At 39.3% G+C, this 15707-nt stretch overlaps 1 protein-coding gene across 7 annotated transcripts in view; it reads left to right on the top strand.

Annotated features, from left to right (window-relative positions):
* LOC309647466 (uncharacterized protein) overlaps positions 1 to 15707 on the top strand; it is a gene marked incomplete at its 5' end in the record, with an annotated part of 312977 nt that overhangs the window by 12048 nt on the left and 285222 nt on the right. For all 7 annotated transcript variants that reach the window (XR_014256055.1, XR_014256056.1, XR_014256057.1 and 4 more), the window contains one exon: positions 2541 to 2625. The remainder of the gene's footprint in view (positions 1 to 2540; positions 2626 to 15707) is intronic.

The raw sequence follows: 15707 nt of genomic DNA, 5'->3' as shown, positions 1-15707 counted from the left end.
TTTTAAATTATTTTTCTAATTTTTGGAGGAGAATCAGCAGTGGAAGAAAAGATCACTTCCTCTGTAGACACTCTGGGTTTCGGATTCTGTAAACTCTGTCATGTAACTTGACCCCAAAGCTAATGAAATCCTGTTAGACTTTCCCTGCCCTCCTTCCTGCTTCCACCTTTTTGATTGTCTCACCTTTGAACACCTCGATTTGTACTTGTATACATGTGTGATCCTCCCGCCATTGTTTGGCTTTTTACCCAGGCACTTTTCACCTACATCCTCTCCTTCCCTGTTTGGCAGTCGGTTGGGCTTCTTCCTGCCTTGAATACCACATTCCCGAGTTATTCAAGCTCAGTCATTAGCACCCTGTCCCCCTACTAAAATTATGAATGAAAAGCCTTGTTGTTCTTTACAAATAACTCAGGCTTCCTCAGTCAGTCAAATTCGAATGGAAGTGACTGCCGGACAAAGGGGTGGGATGACGGACAGTCGTCACAGGGAGTCATCAATGCCCACAGGAAGTTTTTTAAGCAACAGTCTAGGTAGAGAGGGTTGGGCGCTCCCGGAGGACAAGCCTACAGAGGGGGGGCTGGGGAGTGCTCTTTGTGTCCATTTGGATCTTAGGGAAAGAAAAAAAAAAGTCCGAGAAGACCAGAGATGACAATGTACAGAGTCAATTTTGCCCTTGCAAGAACGTAAGAATCCTTCCATGGAGACATCTACCTTGCAGTAATGCTGGTTGGAACTGACACGCACAGACAAAAGTGAAGGCACTGACCATTTACTGGGCTTTGAATGCTGAACCGTGCAGGAGTGGGTTACAGACTGGGGGCTGCACGACTCCCCGCTGGGAAGTTGCATTGTCCTGGGCCCCTTTTTCACAACAGGGGAAAAGGTAATTGACAGGCTGATTGTTTGGCCGGGACCCCCGCTGTTTTAAAATCCTGGAAGGCCCCAGTCACACGTTGTCAATAATAGCCATCGGAGGTGCGGAGTGAAGGACTGTTCAGGAAACAGTTTGAGCCCTTCAAGTGGACAGGCCTCAGTGACTTTTCTTGCACTCTGGCTGCCACAAGCAGCTCATTCAAAAATAACCTTCAAGTAATAAATCAAACTTGTTTCCTGAACTATACAAGGAACAGCTGGTTATTTTTCCTCCCCTTTTTTTTTTTTCAAAGACAAAAAAAAAAGATTTTTACTACAGGAAATCAAGCATGTCAAAATTTGGCAAAGCAATTTGGATGATTTAACAGCTAAACACTTCTCTTTTTAATGTTATGCTTTCATCGGTCTTTTTTTATTTTGGCTTTTCATTTTTGCATTCTGTTTGCTGCCGTTGAGTGTCCCTTATCTGTGCTTTCCTCCCTTTTGAAAGGAAAATGAGTTTAGTATCTTGTCCTTAGAATATCTTTGGTAATTTCTAATGTGTTGGTCAAGACGCTCAACTTATTATACAGCTGAAATTTGTTTTCTTCTACAGAGAGAGTTTGGATTTAGACCTATAGCTCCACATATCTGTTTCTCGTGGGATCCATATATTTTGGAGTTCTGATGACAAGGCAGTTTTTCTTCAGTCTGCTGATTTAGGAACCCCACGCTAGTGCATATGTCATAACTGAAGTAGTCTGCTATTTTAAGAAAGTACATTTTGAGCGTTTTTGGTCTTTTTGTGTCTCTCTTTGTGCCTGTTTTTGTGTTTTCTTTGTGTGTGTCTTTCCCTCCTTGAATACGTTTGCCCTTCAGATTTTGGAAAAATCTGCCAACCTCTGACTGACCTTAGCAATAATAAGTATAAATATAAGTATAAATGATTAACATAAAACAATTCCCTTCTGTGATGATTACTGTTTATCTTTATTTTATAGATGCTTGATATTTCAAATAGAAATCCATTCCAAATGAAAGTGTTTATGATCTATCAGTGTGTACCTTAGAGATTAGCTTTTCACAACTTGTGGACATTTAGAATTAAAAAAGAAATGTATTTGAGAACCTGTCAGATTTCAATGCACTAGGTCTATGTCAATCAATTTAAATATAATTAAACAATAATGTTAGGATTAGATATTAAGATTATGTAAAACATCTATTTTACGGGATATTTTTACTACTATTTAATAAAAAACAATTATAATTTAGCATTAAATGAGAAATTATAAATTATACTTTGGGATTTGGTCCTTTAATATACTTATTTTTCTTTATTTTGTTGAAGAGATTATTTGTAATAAAACACTTGTAATGAAATGTATGTTTACAGGAAGATAATAATGAAATTCAATTTGTAGTAGACTTAGGTCATTGTAGGCTTCTTTTCTTTTTTCATTTCTTTTCCTTGATATTTGCAATAAATGACCATGCTATAATAGCACAAATAAAGCCATCTTTGTGATACATGATTAAACTTACACACTTTGTATGTATACAGATGTCTTGGCTGATACGAGTGTGAATTTAGCAGTGGGTGTGGTTTCCCTGTAAATGTTTCTTCCATATATGGCTGATATTCATACCGAACCTGTTTTGATGTAACATTTCTTTACTTTCAGCATTTAAGCTTCGAACATGTGATACGTGACTGGATGGAATTCCTGGAGAACTGTATTAACACGTTTCAAAGAGTTGAATCCTGAGGTTAGTACCATGTCAGAAAATTTGAGGATTTGCACAGTATTTATATGTAGGGTTCATACATGATTGTATAATATCATTCATAAGTGAATCAGAATATAAATATTATATTTAAAATAAGGTAAAATACTCAGTTCTGTACATGACTCATTTCTTATTAAGGCACAGCCTTTTGTCTCCCTCAAAGATGCTCAGGAATTGATGAGCTAAGTGGACTTTGAACCTTCTGGTACCCTCCCGCAGCCACACAACTCCTCCCCGTGGCCCTGTGGACTCTGGCCACAGGAGGGGCGGGTGAGATGGTGGGTGTAGACTGAAAGTGCTCAGTACAGACTTGCTTTCTGGCCTCCTGTTCAGCTGCCGGTCTCACAGCTTGCCCTGAGAATGGACTTCCTGTGCTGTCATTTACACTCAGTATCACACTAAGCACTCTTTGTCACTCAGCTTTTGAGACAGAAGGGGGAGAGATAACACATCTAGACTGTTTGTGTTGACTTTGTGGATAAAGTCAAGGGCTGGAGTCAAGAACCCTGGGTCTTATCCTCATTTTGCAACTGCCTTTCCTGTGACATTGAGCCAGGCTTTGGACCTCCCCATTCCTCACTTTTTCCTCTTCTATCTAATGAGGATCAGTATGCAGTGTTCTCTTATTTTATCAGGAAGGTATGGTTGTTGAAAGATTTTCTAAATGCTTGAAGCCGCTAGCAAAAGGAAAAAGAAATCAGGTAAAATGACCCTTTTTTGCTTTTTGGGGAGAGATGGAAAGGAAACCACAGCTGGTTAATTACTCCTAGAAATAATTCATTCTCCAATCCTGTAGGTAGGGAATTTTCCCTCCTACTCACGTCAGTTTTTTCCTCATCCTTTTCTTTTGCTCTTTTCCTCTCTCCCTGTCTGCCTCCCTCTCTCTTCCTGTCTCCCCCTGCCCTTCTTGTCTGTCTCTTTCTCCCTTTCCCTCTACCCCTGCAATGTTTCCTTCATAGCAACATGCTGTGAGATCAAGGTGTGTAGAAATTAGCAAAGCTGAAGAATACCTCTAAAAGGCTTTGTCCGCTGTGGGTGAGCGGAGACACCGGGGACACAAGGAGGGCCTTCTGAGTTGACTGGGTGGGGAGTGACAGTAAGGGCTATGGAAGCTTTTGCAAATATATGGGACTTCAGAGACAGTTACCAGCTGGCAAGCTGGGTCTCTGGGGCCTGGGACCACTTATTTAGAGGTTCTTTTTGTGAAGAGATGGGGTTGGAAAAGGGTTGGAACGTATAGTGAAATTCAGGGATTCTCTCAATGGGATAGAATGGAGGGCCTCTTCTGGCCACAGCTGTGGCTACATCCTTTTCCTTTTTCACTAAATTATACAACTGAATAGAGTGTAGCTTTGAGTGGAAAGGGATTTCATCTCCTACTGCAATTAGAGTGTATGAAACATCATGAATTGTAAAGAGTGCATTCTAATACATTTCACTTTTTAAAAACCTTTCGTCATTGAGTTTTATTGCTGTTGTTTTATTTTGTGAAGACCTTGGTAATATAAATTACAAACCAGATATTAATTCACATAGTATTCCTCATGGCATTTTAAGAAGGGTGTTGTATATTCTGGTTTGCTTATTTGATTTTCCAGATCCACAAATCTGTTCATATGTGTTTAGATTTTTCATTCAAAAGGCAGCAGTATCATTTTGGTGGTATATGCTTTTGATCTTTTGTACATACATGGTTTTGATATGGCCTGACATTGTGTTTATTTGATATTTCTTATTGAATCCATTGTATATTCATGGATGTTTCATGCTATTTTGCTACCTATTGATAGGCTTTTTTAGTGTGACTCCCCCATTAAAAAAAAAAAAGCAAGTAAAAAACTACTACATGGGGGATATATATATATATTATATATGTATATAATATATATACATAAATATATAATATATATTAAAATATAATTTATAAATATATATATTTTACTTGTTTTAATAAGAAGGATATGAAAAGATACATACCAGTCTGTTTATAATACACAGGATCTGAAGGGGAGGCAGGAGCTTATTAACTTTTTAAACGTTTTTCCTGATTTGTTTCACTTTGTACAACAAATATGTATTACTTTCTTAATTAAAACATTAATAAAGAAAATGTTTCAATACTGATTTAATATAAACACTTAAAGAGGAAATTTAGTAGTCATAGATATAATTTGTATTTTACAAGGTTTTTGCCAATCTTGGTAAAATGTCTAAAAATCCGTAAAGAAAGGACAGTGCCTTTTGTTTTTAGAGCACACATACAAAAAAGCAATGGTTGGCGCTCCCTCTGCTGGTTTCCCTACAAGAATTAACAGGCCAACTTGGGAGGATGAAAAGATAACAACGAAAATTATGCTGAGTCTTTGATCCTTAAACACCCTTTCCACGTACACATTTTATCCCTGATTGACAGCAAGTGTCAAAGCAGTTTGTGAAAATGGGTTCTCTCCTGACATTTAATAGTGATACTGAAGTTAGGCTAGATAATTATAACCCTTTTTAAAAATGAATTGCTCCTTTTTCGTATCATAAGCTAGGATGATAAAACACAACTATTCTTAATTTATTGGGAATTTTTGAGTGGGGATTAATCATACATAACTAACTCTCAATAACGGGATCTAGTAGTTGGCTATTTGAACATTTTCACATTAGTAAGCAAAACTGATGGGGGAGTGATATTATCATGGGCCATTTTAAAAATTAAACCTTGTTATATCATTACTGTAATCTGTACATTCTTATATAAAAGATATTTGAAAATGTCTTAGTTTAGTTAATATTGATATCCAAACTATAACTAAAGATTCTTAGAACTCATTGAATTAAAAAATTTCCCCCACCCCCCCACCCCGGGAATCCTGACTTTCTTGGATCAGAGTATGTTGAGCCATATATACTATCCATTTATCAAATATTGGTGTTAAATCATTCCTAAATCTTTATTGTATTCTGTGTTATATATAATACGGTATTCTGTGTCTTAAAGGTGTTTAATGTGAAGATTCTGTCTGTACATATTCAACTCCTTCCACTAGCTTTTGCCTTTAGGTAGGTGTCAGTTATGGTATAAACTGCTAGAATATACGAAACTATTTCCCTTAGGGATATATGCATTTAATAGGGAGCTCTGGAGAATCTATAAGCTTTCAAAAGGAGCATTTTTAATGGTAGGTTTCAGGGAGAGAGCTTTTGTAGTAAGACAAAGTAGACCGGAGAAGGGTCACCTCTGGAGAATGGACAGGCCCTTGGGAAAGGAGTGGAGAATTAAGACAGCTCCAAACAACAGGCAATAAAGAATGGGGGAGGTGCTGTTGATCAGGGAAGAACAGGAGCTGCATTTCCTTGGTAAGAGAACTGCTCTCCTTTTAAAAAGTCATCTCTGTGAGGGCTGCTCAGGGAATGGCGAAGGAGAAAGGAAATAATAGGGTAGAAGCCCAGATCTCATAAATCAACTTTACCCATCACTGATGAGCCAGATACAATAGTCAGATCAGCCTAACGCCCTGGAAAACACCAGGTAGAGATTTAGGCAAGTGACAATGTTAGGGACAGGCAGTTTCACGTAGCAGAGATCCAGTCACACTCCTGGAGTTTAAGCAAGGGAATTCTAGGCTCTAGAAAGAGTGGGGAGGGTGATGAGTGTTGGGGGTTCTGGGTGTATTGAAGGTGCACACACTGTAGGACTCCGGCGCTGGAGGACCTGGAGGACCAGGCAGTGCAGGTGGTTGGACTCTAAGGTCAGGAAGATTCCTGGCAGGATCCGTGTTCTGGATCGTGGGATATGAGCAGTTAGGGTCAAGGCTGATTTGATAGTGACCCCAGTGTACTAGCAAATCCCTTCATCCTGAGTCTGGAGAGGGTTTGTATACGAGCCCATGTTCAGTTAAGACCTACAAGCCACACAGATAACGGTCCAAAGCAGGAATTTTAGGAGATATATTATTGGATGGGAGGTCATGCCCCTTGCATCTCAAACCATGATATATGGGCCAATGAACACTTAGCCTACTTATAAAGTCACTGTGCATTAGAGGTTAGGGATTAAAGAGACCAGAACAACTCTTCTTCAAACAACTTTTATATTATATTTACCATCAGTCCCTCATAATTGTTCTCTAATTTTTTATGTCTTTGTTTTTAGAAGTGTCTCTTCAGATGATATATTTTAAGTTTCTTAAATGCAGGACTGTTTTTTTCAGATCTTTTACATTTCCCTAAGAGCTTTAACTTAATTTTGTACCCAGATTATTCTAAATGACAGAGATGTTAGGGCTTTGTTTGTTTGTTAGTTTTATTTTTTCCAATATGGTCTATAGAGCAAACCCCCTGAGTTTCTACATGAAGGTGGGAAGGGAAGGGAGCTTTGAGTTTACATATTTGGCTTTTGTATAGTATTTCCCTTGAAGAAAGAACTGCCCTAAAAATTCTCAGAAAACTATGAGTGTGTTTGGTTGATGATCATCACATTGATACTCAGAAGCAACTGAATGTAGGGAACTTTTCATAGAAGGCCTACATTCTGAAATGGATTCTTTTTTAATTGATTTCTTTATGAATATATTCTTTATGCATTGTTAGTCTTATATGAATTTTGGTCCTATATGACTCAACTTAAAATTAAATGTGTTTCTTTTTCTTGTTTTGTTCATGAAAGTGATTTTAAAAGCCATGCTTCTTATTGTTAGAAGAACTATTAGTCAAAGAGTGCTCATGTGTTCATAAACCTTATGGTCCAGGAGAAGTGGTTTGGAAAGAGAAAACTCTTATATATTGCCCAGGAGTTCCCCAACAAATAGATGATGTATTTAAATGGATGTGCATTTTCCCTACCCTAGGACCACATCAAATCTGACACTAAGACATTACATGAAATTTCTAAAAATCTTATATTTGTATTTGTATGGAAATATGTATGGAAATATGTTAATATAAATGTTTCAGACATTAAAAAAAAAAAAATCTGACACTAAGCAAGGAATTATCTAAATCAGGCTAGGAAGCATATAAAGGCTAGTAGATTTATTTTAAGGCCCTTTTTAACCAAAGCTACCTTTTCGCTTTATTTACATTATCTGAGAAAAAAGTGTGAATTAGGTACCTTCTTCCTTGCCTTCCATTCTCTTCTGATCAGAGAGAAAGAATCCTTTAGACATACCTACCCTGTTAACAGTAGCCATTAGTCACATGTGGCTACTGGGCACTTGAAGTGTGCTGTAATATATACACTAGATTTCGAAGCCTTAGTAGAAAAAAAAAAAGGATGGTGAACTAGCTCATTTATATATTTTTTATATTAATTATACATTGAAATGACAATAGTTGGGTTAAAGAAAACATTATTAAAATTAATTTCTTTTAATTAACTTCCATTTCTTTTTACTTTTCAGTATTCAAAAATGTTAATTTACATATGTGGTTCACATTTCTATTGGACAAAACTCCTGTAGACCAATAGTTCTTAAACTTTTTGGAATAATAATGTGTTCCTTTGAGAATCTGTTAAAAGCTCAATAAATCATAGAGAGATAGATACTGTCAGTTCTGCTATACCTAATATATGTGTTCCTAAGACTCACCGTACTGTGCAAAATCATGCACTGAAAGCTACAGAGCTGGGATTGGAGTAAACACTCAACAATTTTGTCAGTGACACATAAAAAAGATAGCAACATAATAAAAATGGTAGCACAGTTTTATCCATGGTGAATGGTAAAGAAATATGTCAGTATTACAATAAATATGGCACTTGACCCTGAAAATGTCTCATTTGTCTGTCGGGGTGGGAGCTCCTATGAAACTGCCCCCTTCCAAGCCTGCCTTGTTCCCGTGGCTGCCACCCTGTGTGCCAGAGGAAGAGAACATTAGGAAGGTAGAAAAAAAGTGAGGGAAAGAGAAATAAAGAGAGAAAAATGACAGAGAACAGAGGGTAAAAACACAAAATAGGCTGAGAGGAAAGGGGAAAAAATGAAAGAGAAGGGAGGGCATGAGGCCGAAATGCAGCATTGCAGCGTATGAGTGATTGGAAGGAGGTTACCTGAAATCAGATGGAAAGTTGGAAGAGCACATGCAGAAAGTTGGAACAGTAAACGGAACAGCAAATGTAGGTAGAGCTCATTGTCCTTGAGAGGTGTGTGCATTTTGCTGATTTGTGCAAAGCTCAGTTCAGCTGGGTACAGTTTTCTGTGTTGGCCTGGAGATGAAATTGGCACAAGCAAATCCAAATTACTGTTGTGCTAAAATTTTCCCTAATTTATCAGTCACGTTGGAACAAATTCACGTTTTCAAAACAAGCGTTCTAGCAGAGCTGACTGTAGAAACATACACCATGATAGATTGTCATGCACAGCCCACGTTTGCAACCTCCAGACTGGAGGAGTGTCAGAGCACGCCAAGCATTAGGAAGCAAACCTGAAGTGCCAGCATTTGGTTTTTTCAAGGTGTTATAGTCACGATAGATTATGAGACGGCGGGCCTGGTGAGCAGTTTGTGGAGCGCTGAGTGGAGTGTAGGGAGTGAATGCATTATAGGTGTGTATCCATGGGGGTGGAAGACGTTGAATTTGAGATGCAGAGAAGGTACCCTTTCGATACCAACTGAGAATGATCTATTTACACAAACCTTTTCTAATCTATGCTAGAATTGCCCAGGAACTATCCCAGTGACAGGAAATGAATGCTTGGTGAGAGGGAAATTCTAACAAGTAGTAGAGAAAAAGAGCAGATACTGTCTTAATATTCTGCTTCTATTTATTCTGGGCTTTAGTTACAATTCAAAGAATTTGGTTCCTGTGAATTCACAGAAATAGGTCTAAGGATCTGTCAAGGGGAAGTGAATTGAGAAGATCTTCAAGTCACTAAGAGTAGTGAAGTAACTTTGAAAATTAAACCAAACCATTGAAGGTGGTTGCCCATTAAACATAATGATACTAATGAAGATGATGATGATAATCTAATATTTACTGGGCTCTTAGTATAGCTGGGGACTATACTATGTGTTTTATGTGGATGATTTTATTTAACATTCACAACATTTTGAGGAAAGATTTTTACCTTTCTTAGGTACCTCTTTTTATGGATCGAAGTAACTCTGCCAACATCACACTGAGAGCAAGTAGCTGAGCTGGGGCTTGAATGCAGGCAGTCTAAAGCCAGTGTTCATGTGGAAACTACCAGACTCTCGTCTTATTAGTGGTCTTGCTGGGGACTTTCCTTGTCTACTGTTGTACATTCTGGTACTGTTTAAATTTGTGTAATGAAATGCTATTACTTAGGTTATTTTTAAAACAGGAGAAAAATACACATACACAGACGGGTTTAAAAGAGAAAGCCTAGAAAAAAGAAATAAAATAAAAACGATTTTAAAAAGTGAAAATCAACTTTTAAATTCTACAGCCAACATTTTATAATACATGTGTTTGGGTAGCATGACTTGAAAATGTTGTTACTTGATACACATGTGCAGGGCGCTGTCTATCCATTTGTAGGCCCCTGGGGAGTTCCCGATGCCATCAAATGTACACAGGATTGCCAACAGTAAATTATAGTAAGAGTGGGTGGTATAATCAATTTTAAATTGCTGTTCAGTTTTATAGAAGAAATATTTAATATTCAGCTATTAAAATGTTAACAAATGCCATTCATTATTTTCAGAAATGGGTAGAAGTAATCATTTTTCACATGTCCGGTTAAATTGTCTTGTGTGTCTGATACAAGGATGTTATGCTGTACCAAAGGTAACACATTATTGTAAAACCCTAAGTTGCATGTTTGTTCAAATTATTTCCATTTGCTTATCTTTGCTCTAGCTTCTAATTTATAAGAAGTATATAGTAAGATATTTCATATTTAAGTTAAATCTATTTTTAAATGAAAAAAATTTTTTTCTGTAAGTAACAATGGGTAGTGCCAGATTTTATTCTCTTGTTTTATAAAAAAGAATAAAATCTGTTTATCTATTGTTTATTTATTGTTTTTCCAGATACTTGGTTCTTGTTAGTGGATTAGAAATGGTAGATTTTAGAATGAAAGTAGTGTTACCAAACCAAACTTGGGTCTACTTGCCCACCTGCAGTAAAGCCAATCTCCTGACCCTGGGTTGTGGTGAAGGAAAATACAGCATGTATCGCAGGGCACCAAGCAAGGAGTCCAGGCAGCTAGTGCTTAAAAGGCCCCAACTCCCTGAAGGCTTTCAGAGAAAGGTTTTTAAAAACAGGGTGAGGGAGGGGGTTTTTGGGGTGTGTTATCAGCACATGGACATTCTTCTGATTGGTTGGTGGTGAGGTAATTGGGAATCAACATCATCAACCTTCTGGTTCCAACAAGTCTGGGGTCTACGTGCTTGTGGGCAGCATACAGTTAACTTCTTCCACCTGGTGGGGGTTTCAGTATCTGCAAAACAGCTTAAAGGATGTGGCTCAGAATATTATCTAAAGCCTTTGAGGAGGAACTAAAGGTCCTTGGCTTTGTTTAATGGCTAAAGTATTATTTTGTCTTGTTTAACTGTTTTCCTGTCTTTCTGCATTTTCTCACTTCTCTGATTAAATTTACTCTTTGGAACTTGGGGAAGGCCCAGGAGGCTAAAGTTTTTTAACAGACAAGAGGCAGGCGTAGGACATGGTGGGGCAGCGGGGAGTCAGTTCTGGGAAGGCCCCATAGGGTCCTGCTCGGTTACAGTAGAAGACCATCTCTCCTCCCCACTCCCCCCAACTCTTTTAATCCCGAGTTTCAGATGTTCCATGACTTGGGAGATGTCATGTCACAACATTTTTTTCTGTTCTCTGTTGTGTGAGAGGAAATAAGAATACACATTTGCAAATGAGATTTTTCTAAAGAACTCTGTTTTTTTTTTAGAATCACAGTAGGAACACATTTTCTCCTATTATTGGATAAATACCCAGTGAAGTACTCTCTCTCTTCCTCAGATTCCTCTTCAGACTTCCCTGGAGGAGAACTATGTACCTAACTTTGTTCTCTGCATCACCTTACCAGGCCCCCCAAACGTTCTTGGCTGCACTTCCCAGAGAGATGGAATGTCTGGGACTGCTCAGGGGGGCCTGTCAGGGACAGCTGCTCTGCCCTGCAGCACTGGCCACAGCTCAGCTGCCCTGAAGGGAATATTCCTATCGCTTCTCAGGTGGTGTAGCTTCACAGCTCCTGCCAGCAGCCTTGGCCAGGGGCCATAGGAGAGAAAGGAGGGTGGGGAGAATCTCCTTCACTAGCCTAGAGATACCTTCCTGAGCTGAGGGTCTCAAGAGGATTTAGTTCATTCCCTAGTGTTATGGAGGAAAAATAAGAATGATGGGTGGGGCTGATTTTTAATAAAGCACCATGCTTTTCTGAAAAATATGATACTGATCATTTGTAATAAAGGTTTGAGTTCTAGTGCAGCAAAGTTGTTGCCCATGTATTTGTGATATCAGGCAAGTGGACATTAGACTGGCAGTTTCCGTCTGAGTCTGGTGAAAAACGTTTCTCTTAGAGGCTGAGTCATCTTTCCAGTCTTGATCATGAATGAAAGCATTTCTTGGCTGCCCTGGCATTTCCATTGAGCTTGTCTGGGGGACCAGGAAAATGGCGCATGACCAAGCTCTTCCCTTAGCTAGGGAGAATAAGCTGCTGATTGCAGTGAGGGCTGATTTTCCTCTCTGACCTCTGTTCCTCATCCCCCTCCTGCCCTCTCTGCCTCTCCCGCTGGCTCCAGTACATGCTCACACTTAGGATAAGTGCCCCAGGCCAGGGGCGGACAGAAAGCAACACACTTGTGCTTGGCAGGGCGAAGCCCTGCAAATCCCGGCAAGTGTGCTTACAAGTCAACTCTTGCCCCCGTCACAAATGGCTGGGGAGGGGACCGGGGTTTATACTTTCTTCAATATCTAAATATCAATTTGCCCTATCCACCTTTTGGAAACAAATTTTAAACATACAATAATAACTCTAGCATCATTCTTCCACCACCCCAGTGGATTGGAATGGAAGGATAAAGGGGAAATGGTTTTCCAGGTCAACTTCTGTGTGCACTAGAGAAGATAAAAAGCCAGTGTGCTAATTTAAAGTCACCAAGCATATCAAGATAGGTAATGTAGAAGAAGGCAGTGAGTCTTAGGGTACTTATTAAATATTTCATCCTACATCTTAACTATTAACAAAGCACACAGATCAAGCAGAAGAATGTGAGTATCTGAGGCTGGACGTTGTGAGGCTCAAAGTTGTGGAAGACACAGCCTGTAGCAGACCCCCTGGTACTTTCCCCTGCCCTTGGATAGACCCTCCTCTTCAAGAGCATGAGTGTATCCTGGAAGAATGCCGGGGACCTTGCCCAGCTGTAGGTCATCCACTTTCTAGAGGACAGTGGGAGGCCAACGAGGTTCTGAGGCCAACCCAAAGTTTTGGGTTTTTTAAGGATAGTGTAAGAGAAAACTTAATTTTCCTCCTCTACTCTCAATAATTCTCTGACACCAGAGGTTTGGATTTTTCCCACACCAAGTAATTCTCCAATTCTCAGTGGACACTGACCGAGTCTCCTATAAATTTAACTCAATTCTGACACTATCTACCTGGAGATAGCATCAGATCCCACAAGTCAAGGGCTCAGTCCCACAAGACTGCCCCCACCTCAGATGTCAACCGCTACATCCAGATTGTCACCTGTACTTCTGACCAACCAGGGTTTCCATGACCCCCTCCTCAGGTTTGATAACTTGCCAGAATGGTTCACAGAACCCAGGGAAGTGTTTCCTTACACTTGCTGATTTATTATAAAAGGATACAACTCAGAACCACCAGATGGGAGAGATGCATAGATGCACATACATGCCCCATGTATGGGGCATGGCGTGTGGAGCTTCCATGCCCTCTTAGGGTGTGTCACCTTCCTACCACCTTCATATGTCTACCGATCTAGAAGCTTATCAAATCTTGTTGTTCCTGAGTTTTTATAGAGCTTAATCTCCAGCCTACCACACCCCCACCTTTGGGGTGGGAAGCTGAGTTCTCCCAGACCAGGAGGGTACCAATCACAACAGGTATATTGTACACATCTCTGTCATGTTTACTTTATATCTCTGCCTCCAGTCCCATGCATTGAGGTGGTTTCCTGTGCCTCAGGAAAATATTTGAAGACCTAATAGAAATTAGACTGATTTGGTTATATAGAAAGCTCTATAGAAATCAGACCTCAAGCCTAGAAAAGATGAACCACATTATTCAACAATGGCCTCAAGATAACTCATCCCACATGAATGGGTAGGAGATCCAGCACTCCCTATCATGGGAATTGAATTAGTTTGCTAGTTCTGCTATAGCAAAACACCATAGACTAGACTGTTCTCTTACACAACAGAAATTTTTTTCTCACATTTCTGGAGGCTGAAAGTCCAAGATCAAGGTGTTGACAAGGTTGATTTCCTCTGAGGCCTCTCTCTTTGGTTTGAAGATGGCCACCTTCTTGCTCCTTCTTGCTGTAGTTTCACATGATCTTTCTTCTGTGTGTGTACGTGTGTGTGTACACTTGTGTGCATGCATGTCCCTGGTGTCTCTCTGTGTGTCCTAATCTCTTCTTATAAGGACTCTAGTCATATTGGATTAGGGCCCACCCTAATGGGGAATTACCTCATTTCAACTTAATGACCTCTTTAAAGGCCCTGTCTCCAAATACAGCCACATTCTGAGGTACTGGGTTTAGGGCTTCAACACATGAATTTGGGGGAACAGAATTCAGCCCATAACAGGAATAATTTCTCTTTGTTCCTCATTTATATCACCTGAGCAGTAGTTGACCTAGGCCTGGACTTTTCTTTTGAGAGGCAGAATGGTATTCTTGGAAGGAGCATGGACTATGAAATTAGACCTCTAACAGTGTGAATCCTGATTTGATCACTTACTCCTTTTTCACTTTGGGGTCTCTGGGCCTCTACTTCCCCATTTGTAAAATCTGTGTAACATCTGCTTGGGGATTAAATGAGACAACCTGTGTGAAGTGCCCGGGGCAACAGTGTAGGCGATAAGCTTAGTTCTACTTCTCTCCCTTCAAAAATAGGTAAAAGCTTCTGTTACTATCAAGGGAAGACATTCTTCTCTGGCTCCTCTAGTGGGATTCAATACATTTCTCAAAGGGAAAGGAAATGGCAAAGTAGGTAGTTGGAAGTAGTTGGAATACTGATTGTAGGTGTGCCATGTATTACTTAGGCTTTTGTGGGTTGGACTGGGGATTAATAAGCATTTAGAGCCCTTTATTTTAGGGAATGGTATTCAGTTTGGGACTAGGAAATAATGTATCAAGGGCTAGTGCTTGCTGTTAGCAGATACAAGAGTTGGGTATGGAATTAAGGACCCAACTATATGATTACTGAATAAACAGCAAAGCTAGTCACTAGGATGGAGCAAGCATTGCTTGGGTTTGAGGAACAGCTACAGTTCAGTGAGTTTCAAAGAAAACCACATTTGGGGCCACAACTCTCAACTTAAACCTATTGGTGGATCTAGGACTTAACACTATGTTGCTAAGCAGAACTGCGGGATGTTCACTTGCATTGTAAGCCTTTAGAATTTGTTATCAGAGTGAAACTGGGAGAGGTAGGAGCTGGATTGTGGTCTTCTTCTTGAGGGCAATTAATAAGCATTTTCTGAGCATAATTAGTGCTCCCACACTTTGCCCATTTATGTCATCATAGAAATAACAAACTGGACAATGTATAATTTATAGTTTATCAGCATGTTTCTTTGACTCTCAGATCACTTCTAGAAAACATGTCTGGTGATACCTTTTTTTTTTTTGCTATCACAATGCTTTACAGTGCAGCTGCATGAAGAAAGAATAAAGAAATAAAGTTAAGTAGAGAACTCAAACACACTGTCTGCTGGTAATTTTCCACTACTTAAGAGAAAATGTCACTTTTCTCCCAAACAATCCAATCCTTACTCTTATCACCAATGTACATAACATGATTGATATTGCATATCTGCTACGTAAACATTGCTTTAATATTTTTCATTACTTTTGCCCAAATGACCCTGAGTAAATGTAGTATCTGGCACAAGGTGCTGGAGCCGTGGCAGTGTTTC

Source organism: Balaenoptera physalus, assembly GCF_965194825.1.
Source record: "Balaenoptera physalus genome assembly, chromosome: 18".
Taxonomy (NCBI): Eukaryota; Metazoa; Chordata; class Mammalia; order Artiodactyla; family Balaenopteridae; genus Balaenoptera; species Balaenoptera physalus.
The sequence above is the reverse complement of the archived record's forward strand: the minus strand, read 5'-3'. Positions and strand labels throughout refer to the sequence as shown.